At 40.2% G+C, this 15,881-nt stretch overlaps 1 protein-coding gene across 1 annotated transcript in view; it reads left to right on the forward strand.

The window, feature by feature from the left end:
• Window positions 1-451: 451 nt before the first annotated feature.
• Window positions 452-15,881, forward strand: part of LOC140723236 (uncharacterized) — a 701,392-nt gene continuing 685,962 nt past the window's right edge. The window contains exons 1-2 of the mRNA XM_073037835.1: window positions 452-670; window positions 1,889-2,035. The gene's annotated coding sequence lies outside the window, so the exon portion shown is untranslated. The remainder of the gene's footprint in view (window positions 671-1,888; window positions 2,036-15,881) is intronic.

Here is a 15,881-nt window from a genome sequence, read left to right on the forward strand (position 1 = left end):
GGGTGAACGGTGTTTTTCTCTCCACTCAGAGCTGAAGTGGGTCGGCTGTGTGTTTGTGAAAGACTTTCGTCTCTTCCGTCGGGATCACTGTCTGCGGGCCGAGGATATCACTTTCCCATCGGTGAGTATTGAGACCGATCCCGAGCGGGGAGATCCGATGTTGGCCGTGAGCCCCGAACTGAGGGCCAGGAATTCATTTGTTTCCCAACTATCTGGGCTCGTCAGAAATATGTCCCCTTCGCTTAATCTGCATTGAACGATCCAAACCAGGAGCCCAGGCTGTCTGTTTCCACAGAATTGAAATGGAAGTCCCGCCGTCAGGTCACGTGAGGCTGTGTGCCGCAGATTCGCCCCGCCCTCCGCTTTGTGAAGCAAGATCACGTGGTGTGATGTTGGCCGCTGAGTCTCATTAACTTCCCCGAACTCGCCTCGTTTCCTGAGGCTCCTCGCATTTGTCCTGGAGCTTTATGGCTGTTGTGTCTTCTCCCGGACTGGGGTGGGTGAGAAAGGAGAACGTCCCAGGTTGTGGGGATCTTTGATTTCACTGCCTGCTTTACCGAGGGACTGGGATGTGCTGATCTGGATCCAAAGGACTGTGCAGTTCCTCGCAGTTACGGGCGGAGCAGTTACCATGCAAAGCGTGAAGTGTCCGGATGGGAAACTTTCTATGGTGTGTTGATAAAAAATTGGTGAGGGTCAAAGTATATATGGCAAAGTTCTTGTTGTTTCTTCTAACTTTGTCATTTTTGAATCTTTTATACAGTAGTATGTATCATTAATTCAGTAGCTGTGGTGTGTTCTGACATCTCCGGACCGGCTTTTCCGTGTTTACAACAGTAGGAATAGACCCGTGAGTCTGGTGTTCAAACTGTGTTTGGAAATTCCCCCACCCCTCACTGTCACCAGTCTGTCATTCGGTGGAAATCATGCAGAATCTCAAGTTGCACTAACAACTAAATGTTTGAAGTCATTCTGACGAAACGTCATTAACCTGAATTGTAAAGTTTGTTCCCCTCCCCGCAGCTGTTCCTTACCTGCTGAGTGTTTCTGGTAATTCCACTTTCTTTTTATTACATTTAACTTGGAAATGGAAATGACTCGATCTGTGATAGTAGAACAGTAAAGAAAGCACAACTTTTCCCTGTCAATTATCCTGGTACCAGTTTGTCTGTTATTGCTGGAAATGTGTTCAGTGCAGTTGTTGCTAACGAGGTTCACATGAATAATCTCATGATCGGCTTTATGTATGAGGAGAATTTGATGGTTCTGGACCTGTGCTGGATGGAGTTCAGAGGGACGGTGAGGTTTGTGGAGGCGATGTATGGTTAAGTAAACCGACCGAATGCTGAAAAGCCTGGATACAGTGGACATGGAGAGGATGTTTCCATTAGACAGAGTCTGTGATCTGACAGCACAGTCTCAGAATAAAGATGCTTCCCGTTAAAATTCAGTTGAGATTTTTTTTTGCCAAAAGATGTCCGAAGTGTGGAATTTGTTGCCACAGAGTGTGGTTGAGGCTGCCATTTGGGTATATTTATGACAGAGATTAATATATTCAAGATTGCTAAGTAGCTTAAGGGTTACAGGAGGAAGGCAGGAATATGGTGTTGGAATAAAAATCAGCCATGTTTAAATGGTGGAGCAGATCAGATGGATCAAATCACCTAATTCTGTTCCTTATGTCTTACCATGACTGAATGATGGCTCCTTCTTATCCCATATTCTTTTGTGTCATGTGAGGGACAATAAAAGATTGTTCACTGAGATCATTATATCTGCCTTCAACGTTTAAATTTCAGTGAGTTTTGTTCTTAGTAACATTGAGCAGAAATGTTTGGTTCTGCTTTTTATTGTTAATGTGCTTCATTATCTTTCATGTTAACGTTAGACCTGCAGTGAGAGATTTATTGGAAGAAAAACCACAACTGAAGATGAGGGAACAACAACAAGTGAACCAGCCTGAGGACTGAGAGTATCAACTGGAGAGAACCTATCTGACTCGGAGATTCCAGTGATTCAGTCAGGAGAAAGTTTGGTGAGTCTCATTTACTCAAACTCTGGTCCTTTAGACATTACATACCTGTACAAGGGAAGGTAGGAAACAGCTGGAGCGAGACTGAATGTGCCCTGAAGAACCAGTTATGCCTCTGTCAGACCCAGTTGCATTCACTCCAGGTCTGGTAATGTGCTTCCAGCAGCCCAGCCCTTTAAAACCACTCCCATTTTGTGGAAGTTGAATCTGGAGAGAGTCTCTCATAGACTGTATAAGTACAAACTCTTTATTCCAAGTATCTGGGGCTTACTCAGTTAGTCGCTCAAACAGGAACAGTCAATGACTGTTCCCGCCCAATCCACTAACTGACTAACAATTCCCCTTCACCACAGATATATCCGTCCAGATACTCCCCACACAAGACATGCTGGAGCCAAAGTTATTTACTACATGACAGGCTGGAGCCCCTAAAGACAAATTACAAAATAATTACACAATACACAATTTGTACACAAATATAAAATGGCTTACACACACAGAGCAGACTGAAGCTGTCCTATCTCTGCGCATGAACACACAAGGCGATGAGCATCCTGAAACCCTAGCTAGCTACCTTCAAGAAGAAATATGGCTCAGCATGGCTTAGTACATCTACTGATCATCAGCAGTTTCTTTCAGAAAAACAGGCTGCTATTTTTTAACGAAGTGTTAAACCATACTTCATCATTCCCTGCTTTTTGATCGTTACATGAGCAACAAAACAGTAATTTTTTTTACAGAGAAAGCAACCGAGTACAGTTTTGACTTCTCAGTGGGTAAAAATGGCATACAACGGTAACTATAACAATGATATGTACAACTATTAGGCCATAATGCAATATTATGCCTCACATATTACCAAACAGGCCTTCGAAGATCACCATTTTGACCCTTCAGTGAACCTGTGTAAATCCTGCCCTAATTTCTTGATGCTGTCAATCTCCTAGGCAATGTGCTTGGAGAGGAATGTAATGCTATTAGACTCATCAAGGATATAGGTGCAGCATTCTGTGTCAATAATAGCACAGGTTCCCCCTTCTTAGCTAGGATAAAATCTAAAGCCGTAAGATTCTATAGGACTGTTTGCCAGATTGCAATCATTTCAGTGGATATTTCTGTTACTTGGGCCTGTGTTTCTGTCAGGGCCTCTGCAGTATTGTGGCCAGCTCCTCAAGTGCTTGTAGCCAAATTGATTATCTCTCGTGAATTCCCGGCTACTCCATAGGAGAGAAAAACTATCATCAAAGATCGCTCAGTCTCAGTTGTTCCTCTCGGCTGCTGGGCACCTGCAAGTATGGCCACGATGCATGTTTCTCAGTGTAGGAAGTTCCGTTTGGTGGGGGCCTGAGATACATCTGTCAAAACACTGTGTCTGTCAGGGCCCCTAGTTCTACCCGTTTGACATAAGTGTGACAGAGACAGAAAGATCGTAACTGGATGCTGGGGTGAGCCCTCTCAAAGACATAAACACAAACACCACTGTTACGCACTCGTAACGGTTTAAATGAACCATATATATTTACCACATATGTGTAAATATAACTCCCAAACCACTGAGCTCAGGGAATACCAAGCTCAAAGTCTTGAGATGGTGAAGTATGAAAGTTCAGTTCAGCCATGGAATCAATGACGAGAGAGAGATATTTGTAATCCAAGGTGAATGTCAAGAGAAGGCAATTACGTTGAATTCCACAAATTCCACAGTGGTAAAACAGGATAACAGTCGCTGTAGGTCTTATCCGCCGTTGTTGTAAATCCACATACGAATTATCACCAGAAGTAGCTTATCACAGGAGTACTGTCTGCAGAAGGAACTACCACCCAAGCAAGGGTTAACACACAGGTTTATTCCACAGGGTACTCCCAATCCAGATCCAACACACAAAGTATTACCGACAGTGATTTCCACAGAATATCCCTTCTCACAAGTGTTTACCACATAACACACCCGAATCCAGCTAAGGGTTAACAAAAGTGGTAGCCACGGGATACTCCAACAAAATCACCAGATGGATTATACGAATTATCACCAACAGTGATTGGTCACAGGGGTACCTCTTCAAGTGAATTACCACACCCAGGCAAGGGTTAGCACAAGTGGTCCTCACAGGATACTCCCAAACCAACAGATCCACTCCAATGGATCAAACAAAGTGACAATCACACATTCGGTATACAATGGATCAATAATTAACCCACCCTTGTGGGCATAGGAGAGTCCAAACAGTGACCTTTGGCCACTAGGTCCTTTGTTTCGAACTTTCCATCTTCTTTCTTTCTCTCTGGCTGACTGTGTTTGTGACTGTCCTTGCTTAAATAAAACAAACTTTGAGCTATGTAAACACAAGCTGCGAGCAAGTGTAAACACACTGCATGGTCAAATAGTTCCAGCCCTCTCTCTCTCTCTTTGTAAGAATCAAACAGGAGCTGAGAAAGCTGGTGGCTGACATCACTCAGGCAATATCTGTTAAAATGACAGTCCACAGCAAGAAACCGAAAGGTTCATCACTCTCTACTATCAACCAATACAATTTCCTTTAGTCCGAGAGAGTCCTTCTACTCATTTCCTTCAGTAACACGTTTGTAGTCTGTTCGATATATCCACCAAGATTGCCCTTTCAGTTTCACAGCTGTCGGAGTGGTCAGTAACACTTGATATGGTCCTCTCCACCGAGGTCTGAGTTTCCCTCGATCACAGTTCCTGATCAGGATAAATTCCCAGGTTCTATGGTGGGATAGTCACTCCTCTCTGCAGGGTAGTTCTCTTCCTTGTAAGCCTGTCATACCTGTGAATGTAACGCTTGGAAAATTTTGGTTAGTTGACATATTTATTTCTCCATCTCTTCCAATATTTAATTTTGCTGGTAGGCTTTCTGGGAGCAATGGTGCACAAGGTCTTGGTCCCCAGGATATTCTCATGGGCCATCCATAAATGTTGTAAACTGGTGACAACCCCGCTTTCCCCTATGGGGTAACCCTTGTGGAATAGGGCTAACGGTAGGACCTTCAACCAAGTGAGTCCAGTCTCCGCTGTTAGTCTGGCCAGTTTACTCTTCAGAGTGCCATTGGCTCTTTCCACTCTGCCAGCGGCCCATGGGTGGTGTAGACAGTGGAATTGTTGCTGTATAGCTAGTTCATTACATACCCCTTCGTTTACTTTCACCATAAAGTGTGGGCTATTGTCAGAGCTCAGCATCTCTGGCAGGCCGTACCTGGGAATTATATCCCATAATAATACCTTCACAACAGTCATAGCAGTATTAATGGTAGTTGGAATAGCTTCAATCCATCTACTAAACACATCTATAATAACTAAGCAGTATCTATAGCAATGTACTCTAGGCAATTCAATAAAATCAACTTGTAGACACAGAAAAGGATCCACCTGTCAAGGGAGTTGTACCCGGTGTGCAGGGTACAGGTTACCAACCATTCCCTCCTTTCCCAGGTGTGTACAATTATGTATATAATTGGCCAATATTGGTAAAAACTGTGTAGGAACACAAACCTGTCCCACTGGGTGATCCAAAAACCTAGGTCGGGGTCTTTCTGGCACCCCCATCTGGGACCACAGTTTGTGCTCCTCCTCAGAGATGTCCCCCTGAAAATTACGTACCTCCCACATGTCCTGCAAACCCGTTCTGCTTTAGTCATGGAGGGTTGCTTGACGGGAACGCGAGGAGGCTACAACTACTGAGGATTGTACCGCACTTTTCACTGTCTGATCTGCTAGAGCATTGTGTTTAGTGACGCAGTCGGACATGCGTGTGTGGGCTGCACATTTAATAACAGCCAGAACTCAAGGTAGCTGCAGAGCGGTGAGTAAGTTGTTTACAATGGTGGCATTGCTAATGGGGTGGCCAGAGGAAGTCAGGAATCCCCATGTTCCCAGAGAGCCCCGTAGTCATGTACAATTCCAAATGCATAACGGGAGTCTGTGTAAACGTTCCCACTTTAGTCTGTTGCTGGGATACAGGCACGAGTCAGAGCAAACAGCTCAGCCTTCTGGGCGGAGACAGCTGCTTCAAAAGAGGCCTGTTCAATTACTTCACTGTCCGTCACTATCGCATCGTTTCCCTGCTGGATCCACAAAAGAGCTTCCATCCTCATAAAATTGCTTCGGGCTAGAGGGGGATATTGCAGAATGGATGGGAGAGTCTGTCCTTCCTTCACGGTGATCCGGACAGGGGGACAGTTGGTGCGACCGACTTCATGGCCTGAATTTGCTCAGAGATGGGGTACAGCGTCTTGGGATCGGTCAATATTAAAAGTGTGTCTCACCAAATTTCCCGCCTTCACCTCAGACTCCTTCCAGTATCGGAGTTGGACCGCAGCCAAGTCTTGCCAGTCTCCCTCGGTGCTGGAGGCTTGTTTCAGCAAGGTGTAGGCAATGAACTCTGGGCTCTTTGGCTTGAACCCAGGGCAAACACTAACAGTGGATTGGGGATCTCTCCAATCATCATGACTGGGAACTTCTGTCCCTCGAGGGGTGCATAATATTGACTTTCCTCAGCTGAGCACCCCGTAATGTCACAGCACAGAGTCACATGGGGGTCGACCACTGGCAGAAGGGGTTCAGACGCAGTGGAGTCCAGATTAAATGCCCACCACTGGGAGGTCGGAAATTGGGGAAGCTATCAGTTGTTCACCTGTCACAGGGTGACACCATTGCCTGTGCAGAGAATCTCGACTTCCAACAGACAGAGCAAGTCTCTCCCTGCTGGATTACACCCCCGACTGTTATGTGAATACGTACGTTCCGTGCCTTCAAACCCAGACAGAGTGAATGTTGCGTCTGATAACTGCAATCCCTTTTCCGATACTATTTCCCGATTGAGAGTGGTTGTAGTTGCCCCCATATCAATCATAAACGGAACTGGAATAGCAGCAACTGTCAATATTACATTGGGCTCTTCCTGAGGGCTGGTACTCATGGTAGGAAGCATCTTTGCTTGTCAATTTCTAAATGGGTTGTTGTCCCCCACCTGTCCCTTGGTAGGTTGTTGTTCCCATTTCTGATCCGCAGATATAGCCCGCTCGCATCCTCCTTCTCACTGAACATATTCACCTTTAATATTCTTTTCATATCTTTTTATTATTATTATTATTATTCAAAAATAGCACAAGTGCATCAAAGTAACAACACTTACAATGCCTCATAAAAGAGGAAATTATCTTGAGGATTGAAAATTTTGTGAATTAAACTAAAAAGAAAAGTGAGGGGAAAAAAGAAGGAACCCATTGGAGGTACAACCCCAGAGCCAAGCGTCATACAAAAAGCTTCTAAAAATAAACATCAAACCACCAAAAAGAAAGAAAAGATATATCAAAAAAATCTACATTTAGATCGTGGAGGAAATCTATCAGTTAACTGAAATGATAATAATGAGCAGATGATCCCCATCTTTTCTCAAAATCAAATAAAGGTACAAAGGTTCGACTTCTAATTTTCTCCAAGACACATGCATCACCTGAGAGAGCCATTGTGACAAAGTAGGAGCTGATATATCCTTCCATTTCAACAAGATGGCCCTCCTAGCTATCAATGTAACAAACATGTTGGTCAGACACAGAAATACCATGGATATTTTGAGGAATTATTCCAAAAAGCATAGTTAATTTATTAGGTTGTAAATTGATTCTGAGTGCTTTAGAAATTGTCGAAAAGACTGACTTTCAAAACTGTTTTAATATAGACATGACCAGAACATATGTGTCAGTGTGGCTATCTCATTTTTACATCTATCACAATACTTGTCAACATTGGGAAATATTTTTGGAAGTCTCTCCTTCGTCAAATGGTAATAATGTACAATTTTAAATTGAATCAGTGAATGACTAGCACAGATCGAAGAAGAGTTAACCAGCTTCAGAATCCATGTCCAATCCTCCCATATAAAAGGGAAATTGAGTTCCTTCTCCCAATCCTGTTTAATCTTAAGTAAAGGACGCTTATCCCTTTGTAATAATAAATGATAAATTCTTCCAATAGAACCTTTCAACAAGGGGTTCATATTCATAATAGTATCTGACAAATCAGCCTCCAATATGTAAGGAAAATTACTTAAATATTTTTGTAAAAAATGTCTAACTTGAAGATATTGTAAAAAATTTGAATATAAGAGAGAATACTTATCGACAAATTGTTCAAAAGACATCAATCAAGACAAAAAAGAATTAATACCTTTATTTTCCCAAAGTAAAAAAAAAATTGGAGCACTCCAAGAAGGTTTAAAAAGTAATTATGGTAAATTATACTACAAAGTTTAACTTTTTTACGATTAAAAAAAATTGCGGAACTGGTTCCAAATTTGTAAAGAGTGCTTACCCACAGGATATAGGTTTAAATTAGCAACTTTAGCTAATTGTATAGGTAGAGTAACTCCTAATAACGAAGTTAAATAAAACTGTTTCACATCTCTCAGTTCCTGGTCTACCCAGATTGGCTGTTCATTCCTATCAACCCAATATAACCAGAAGGACATACCAGAAGTTACCAGCCCAATAATACATTCATAGATTAGGCAAAGTGAGACCACCATCCTTTTTTAACTTTTGCAAATGACATTTACCAATTCTTGGTCTTTTATTATCCCAAATAAAAGATAGAATAATAGAATCAATCCGATCAAATAACTTCTTAGTAAACAAAAACAGGAATATTCTGAAATAAATATAAAAGTTTTGTTGGGCGGAAGCAGACACTTTGCTTGCTTCCTCTGGAATAATCCCAAAAATTGCTGTAAGTGGATTAGGTTGAACATCCACATCTATAACTTTAGATAATATTCCAAACACATCCCTCCAAAAATTGTTTAAACTTACACATGACCAAAACATATGAGTTAGAGTAGCCACTTCTGCATTACATCTGTCACAAATAGGGCTTATATTAGAAAAAATATGCACCAATTTATCTTTGGACATGTGGGCCCTGTGTACTATCTTAAACTGAATTTAGATATGGCATGTGCAGATAGGTGAATTATTGACTAAATAATAAATTTTACTCCACTGATTATCTGAAAGTGAATGTTGAAGTTGTACTTCCCAGGTGCATTGAACCCTGTCATTAGGCGACATGCGAGCATTCATTAACTGTTTATAAAGGATTGCTATGAATTGTTTTTGAAAAGGTTTAAACTGAAAAATAGCATAAGCCAAATTTAAAGAGCAGGCTGAGGGGTAAATTGGTAAAAAATCACGTAAAAAATTCCCAACCTGTAAATATTTGAAAAATGTGTATTAGAGATATCATATTTGTCCATTAACTGTGAAAAAGACATTAAACACTCTTGTAAAAACAAATCTTAAAAAGTCCACTAAAGGAGGAAAATTGGCTTTATAAAGATCCTGATATTTTTTAGTAATTATAACACCTAAATATCTAAAAGAATCCATAACTTTAAAAGGAATATTATCATATATAGAGACAGATTCATTTAAAGGAAGTAATTCACTTTTACTAAAATTTATTTTATATCCTGAAAGGTCTCCAAATTTGTCATATAATTTTAGCAAAGCAGGAATAGATTATTCAGGCTTGGATATACATATCAATAAATCATCAGTGTAAAGAGAGATCTTGTGCATGGCCTCATTCACAAAAATCCCATGAATATTTTCGGCTTCACAAAGAGCAATAGCAAGGGGCTCTAATCTTAAGTTACATAACAAAGGACTTAATGGGCAACCTTGGCTTGTCCCCCGTGATAGCTGAAAAAAGGAGACCTACAGTTATTAGTGACAACAGTAGCAATAGGAGCTTTATATATCATTTTAATCCAATTATTAAAATTAATACAAAAACAAAATTTTTCTAAAGTATTAAATAAATATTTCCATTCGATTCAATCAAATGCTTTTTCAGCATCCAAAGATATAAGGCATTGTGGAGTTTTAGAAGAAGGTGAATGTATAATGTTAAATAATCTCCGAACATTTGAGAAAGAAAAATGACCCTTTATAAAGCCTGTTTGATCTTTAAAAATGACTTTACCCAAAATACTCTCCAATGGATTGGCCATCATCTTTAAGTGAATCTTAGCTTCAACATTCAATAATGAAATACATCTGTATGAGGCAAAATCAAAAGGATCTTTATCCTTTTTGAGAATTAAAGAAATAGAAGCTTCATAAAAAGTAGAGGGTAAATCACTTTTCACAAAAGATTCTTTAAACATCTCCAACATATATGGAGAAAGCAATTTTCCAAATTTTTAATAAAATTCTACAGGATAACCGGCAAGTCCCGGGGCCTTACCAGTTTGCATTGAGAAAATAGCTTTATGAATTTTGGATTCAGTAATTTAGGCATCCAGAGTTTTTTGATCCTCAACAGAAATTTTAGGAAAAGCAATCGTTCGTAAAAAAAAAACATTCATTTCAGAAGAGTCCACTGGACATTGAGATTTATAAAGTTCAGTATAAAAGTCTTGAAAAATCTTATTAATTTCTTCATAATCCCGAGCCAGGGTACCATCTTTTCTACGAATTTTCAAAATTAGCCTCTTGGCTCCAGCTCATTTTAATTGAGATGCATGTAGTTTATTATTTTTATCTCCAAACATATAAAATTGGGTCTTTAACTTAAGTAGATAACCTTCAATTAAATGAGTTAATAATAGGTTATATTATGATTGAAGTTCCACCCTTTTTTTAAATGTCAATATTAGGGGAGGTCACATAGATATTATCTAAATCTTTAATTTGTTTTGAAATTTTATCTAATTTTGCTTTAGTCTGTTTTTTAAGTTTAGTTGAATAAGAAATAATCTGACCACATAAAAATGCTTTGAATGTATCCAATATAATTAATTTAGACATACCTCCTATATCATTAAAAAGTAAAAACTTCTTTTATCTGGCTTTTGATAAAACTGATAAAGTCAGAGCTTTGCAATAAAGTCTGAGACATGTGCCATGGTGGATGGCCAAAAATGTCATCGTCAAATTCAAAGGACAAACTCAAAGGCGCATGATCAGGTATAGCAATAGCGTCATATTCACAGTTTTTAACATTAGGCAAAAGACAGGGATCAACTATAATATAATCAATCCTTGAATATATTTCATAAACATGGAAAGAAAAAAAATATTCTCTGTTATCAGGGTGTAAATGCCTCCATAATTCGATCAACCCAAAATTGGTCAAAAAAGAGTTAATAACTGACGCAAAATGATTTGTAAGTCGTTGATTAGTTGAGCTCTTATCAATCATAGGATTTAAGCAACAGTTTAAAAACCCCACCCATTAACAACATATACTCATTTAAATCTGGCAGTAAAGCAAATATTTTTTTTTAAAAAGCAGGATCATCTAAATTAGGACCATACAAATTAACCAAAACAACCTTTCTATTACAAATCACTCCTTTAACAATTAAAAATCTACCATTAGAATCTGACTCAATATACTCTTGAGTAAATATATTAGATTTAATAAAGATAGACACACCCTTAGTTTTGCTCTGAGAAGTAGCATGGAGTTGTTTTCCATTCCACCAGCGAAAAAATCTATTCTGATCTCCTGCCTTGATATGCGTCTCCTGAGCAAAAATTATATCAGGTTGGAATCGATTAATAATTTGAAGTCTTTTTTGTTTAATAGGATAATTCCAACCACGTATATTCCAAATTATTACATTAATCCATTTAACTGCCATACTATAATTTTATTCTAATTTACTTTATACATGCGCAGAACACATACCAATACGGGATTATCAAAGATGGCAGTGATGAAGAATAAAGCCATATAGAAAACACGCATGCTCTGGAACCACCCAATGGGAAAAAACTCCTAACTCTAAACCCACCCACCCTCCAAAAAGCCTGAAAAAACGGCAAGTGAACTAAGATAGATGTGAAGACATGGGCCACTCTGTTGGTCTCGTCTCTGCCTCCCCCCAGCCAGTACATAAAATATATAAAATGACCTTGCAAGAAAGACAGTAAAGTCTCAACAAAGGAGAGTCTTTACATTCTATCATGTGTTAAACAGAAAAAGAACCAAAATAATATAATCTCTTAGAGAGAAAAATCAGCCCCATCTTAAGTTTAGCTTTAAATCCCTAAGAAAACTTTAAATTCAGTTATAGGGTGCTATAATAAAACAGATTTAAAAAAGTTAATAGTATACTTAACTGAACTGAATTGATAGAAATATTAATTAGTAAAATCATAGTAACTTAACCCTCCCAGATAAATATATAAAAAGAAACCCTGTTGGTAGAAAAAAAGACTACCAGTTAGTAATTTAAGAAATAACAACAAAAATCAAACCAAATATTAGATAAAATGAACAAATCCTTTTATCCTCTTTTCTCAGTCAAATATGTAATTAACCATTTAAACAGTCAAACTTGATCAACAAACCAGTTGCAAATCTGACTTTTTAAAGCATAATTTAGCAAGCAAACCACATATGGACAATATGCAAAAGCTCTGGTGAGAAAATCCTTCATTACCCGTTACAGGCCTCCTACATAGGTTGTGTGAGAGTGCAGATGAACTCGATCAAATCCAGGGGAGATCAAAGTACTTATCAACAGTGATTTGCTAGCTGTGAAAACGATTACCTCTCTGTATAAAATTCACTGTGCACATGTCACTGAGTTAAAAAAAGTGCACAGTACATGATTTAACTGCACACTGATCATTACAAATTAGAGGGGACATTGGTGGGAAGGTGGTGAGACCTCCAGCGTCCCTGATGTCCTCACCTACAAGATGTGCACCCTGCACGTTAAGGAGTTGGAACCTGAAATGGATGAATTCCGGATCATCCAGGAGTTGGAGGGGGTGATAGATATGACATGAAGAGAGGTGAGTTACACCCAAGGTGCCGGACACAGGAAACTGGGAGAGAGTCAGGAAGGGGAATGAGGTTAAATAGCCATTGCAGAGTACTCTAGTGCCCATCAAACACAACAAAAGGTAGACCACTGTAGAAACTGGTGGTGAAGGGGATTACCTGACAGAGAAAAGTCAAAGGGGTGATAGGTGATTCATTAGTTAGGGGAACAGAACAAGAGGGGACTGATATCCAAGTGGTAAGGCATGCTAGTGCTAGTGTGGGTGGAGCGGGTGATGTGGTTAAAATAAACTGCAAGGGGAATGGGAGCCAGAATGACCAAACAGAGACCTAACGGAGATGGGAGTAGACTCTCACATGGTGGATTGGATAGTGGACTACTTGACAGATAGATGTGCGGTTGGGAGACTGTAGGTCTGACACGGTGGTCAGCAGCACAGGGGCGCTGCAGGGAACCGTACTCTCTCCGGTCCTGTTCACCCTGTACACATCAGACTTCCAATATAACTCGGAGTCCTGCCATGTGCAGAAGTTCGCTGATGACACGGCCATAGTGGGGTGTGTCAGGAATGGACAGGAGGAGGAGTATAGGAAACTGATACAGGACTTTGTGATATGGTGCAAATCAAACTACCTGCGTCTCAATATCACCAAGACCAAGGAGATGGTGGTGGACTTTAGGAGATCTAGGCCTCATATGGAGCCAGTGATCATTAATGGAGAATGTGTGGAGCAGGTTAAGACCTACAAGTATCTGGGAGTACAGTTAGACGAGAAGCTAGACTGGACTGCCAACACAGATGCCTTGTGCAGGAAGGCACAGAGTCGACTGTACTTCCTAAGAAAGTTGGCGTCATTCAATGTCTGTAGTGAGATGCTGAAGATGTTCTATAGGTCAGTTGTGGAGAGCGCCCTCTTCTTTGCGGTGGCGTTTTGGGGAGGAAGCATTAAGAAGAGGGACGCCTCACGTCTTAATAAGCTGGTAAGGAAGGCGGGCTCTGTCGTGGGCAAAGTGCTGGAGAGTTTAACATCGGTAGCTGAGCGAAGGGCGCTGAGTAGGCTACGGTCAATTATGGATAACTCTGAACATCCTCTACATAGCACCATCCAGAGACAGAGAAGCAGTTTCAGCGACAGGTTACTATCGATGCAATGCTCCTCAGACAGGATGAAGAGGTCAATACTCCCCAATGCCATTAGGCTTTACAATTCTACCGCCAGGACTTAAGAACTTTTTAAAAGCTATTATTAATGCTTTTTGAGATAGTGATTTAGATGTATATCATATTTTTTACTGAGTTAAGTAGTGTATGTAATTAGTTTTGCTACAACAAGTGTATGGGACATTGGAAAAAATAAGTTGAATTTCCCCATGGGGATGAATAAAGTATCTATCTATCTATCTATCTATCTATCTATCAGATAATGGAGAGGGTAAATTGAATTGAATTGACTTTATTAGATACATACTTCATAAACATGAGGAGTAGAAATCTTTACGTTACATCTCCATCTAAATGTGCAATGTGTAATTTATGGTAATTTATAATAGATAGTTTGTACATAGGACAGTCAATATAACATTGAAATGCAATTGTATCAGCATGAATTAATCAGTCTGATGGCCTGGTGGAAGATGATGTCCCGGAGCCTGTTGGTCCTTTTGCTGTGGTACCGTTTCCTGGATGGTGACAGCAGGAACAGTTTGTGGTTGTGGTGAATTTGGTCCCTGATATCCTTTGGGCCCTTTTTATACACCTGTCTGTGTAAATGTACTGAATAGTGGAAAGTTCACCACTACAGATGTGCTGGGCTGTCCGCAACACTCTCTGCAGTTTCCTGCAATTAAGGGAAGTACAGTTCCCATACCAGGCAGTGATGCAGCCTGTCAGGATGCTCTCAATTGTGTCCCTGTAGAAAGTCCTCAGGATTTTGGTCCCCATCCCCAACTTTTTCAACTATCTGAGGTGAAGGAGGTACTGCTGTGCTCTTTTCACAACACAGCCGTATGTACAGACAATGTAAGGTGCTTGGTGATGTTTATGCCGAGGAACTTAAAGCTGTTCACCTTCTTAACCCCAGATCCATTGATGTCAATAAGGGTTATCCTGTCTCCATTCCTCCTGTCGTCCACAATCAGCTCCTTTGTTTTTGTGACAATGATGGAGGATTTGTTTCCTTGACACCAGTCAGGTGTTCAGATCATAGATTCAGCAGTTAGATGGTTGAGCCTGGTGCGATGAATGTGGTGAGCTGTATATATCACAATGCAAGAAGCATCGTAGGAAAGCCAGATGAGCTCAGGACAAGGAATTATGATATTGTAGCCAATATTGGGACTTGGTTGCAGCCAGAAGTGTGAGGGATTTAGAGGAACAAATTTGTAGAGAGATTGCAGACCATGCCAATAAAAAAAAAGGTTGATTCAATAAGTGATTTTAACTTTCCATATATTGACTGGGACTCCTACACTGTAAAAAGACTAGATGGGGTAGAGTTTGTCAAATGTGCCCTTAATCAGTACGTAGAATTCCTGATGTAGAAGTGTGCAATAAGCTGTTAGGAAATGATCCAGGGTGGTGACAGAATTTGTGATCATAATGCCATGAGATTCAAAGTAAATATGGAAAAAGAGAGGTCTGGACCACGGGTTGAGATTCTAAATTGGAGAAAGGTCAATTTTGATGTTATCAGAAAGGATCTGACAAGTGTGGTTTGGGACAGGTTGATTCCTGGCAAAGGAGTACCTGTAAGTGGGAGGCCTTCAGATGTGAATTTTTGAGGATGCAGAGTTTGTATGTGCCTGCCAAAATGAAAGTTGAAAGGTAACTGGTCCAGGGAACCTTGCTTTTGAAGAGAAATTGAAGCCTCGTATATTTTGTTCCTCTAAATGCCTCAGACTGTTGGGTGCTACTGAGACCCATTAATGACTACAAGTCATGATTCCACGCACTGAGCTCATCTGAATTTTTTTGTTGTCTTCTTTTGGTTTCTCAAAGCTTCCGAATAGTTTTTGTTCTTTTGTTTGCCCTC

The sequence above is a fragment of the Hemitrygon akajei genome, unplaced genomic scaffold (genome assembly GCF_048418815.1).
Source record: "Hemitrygon akajei unplaced genomic scaffold, sHemAka1.3 Scf000105, whole genome shotgun sequence".
NCBI classification, from domain to species: Eukaryota; Metazoa; Chordata; class Chondrichthyes; order Myliobatiformes; family Dasyatidae; genus Hemitrygon; species Hemitrygon akajei.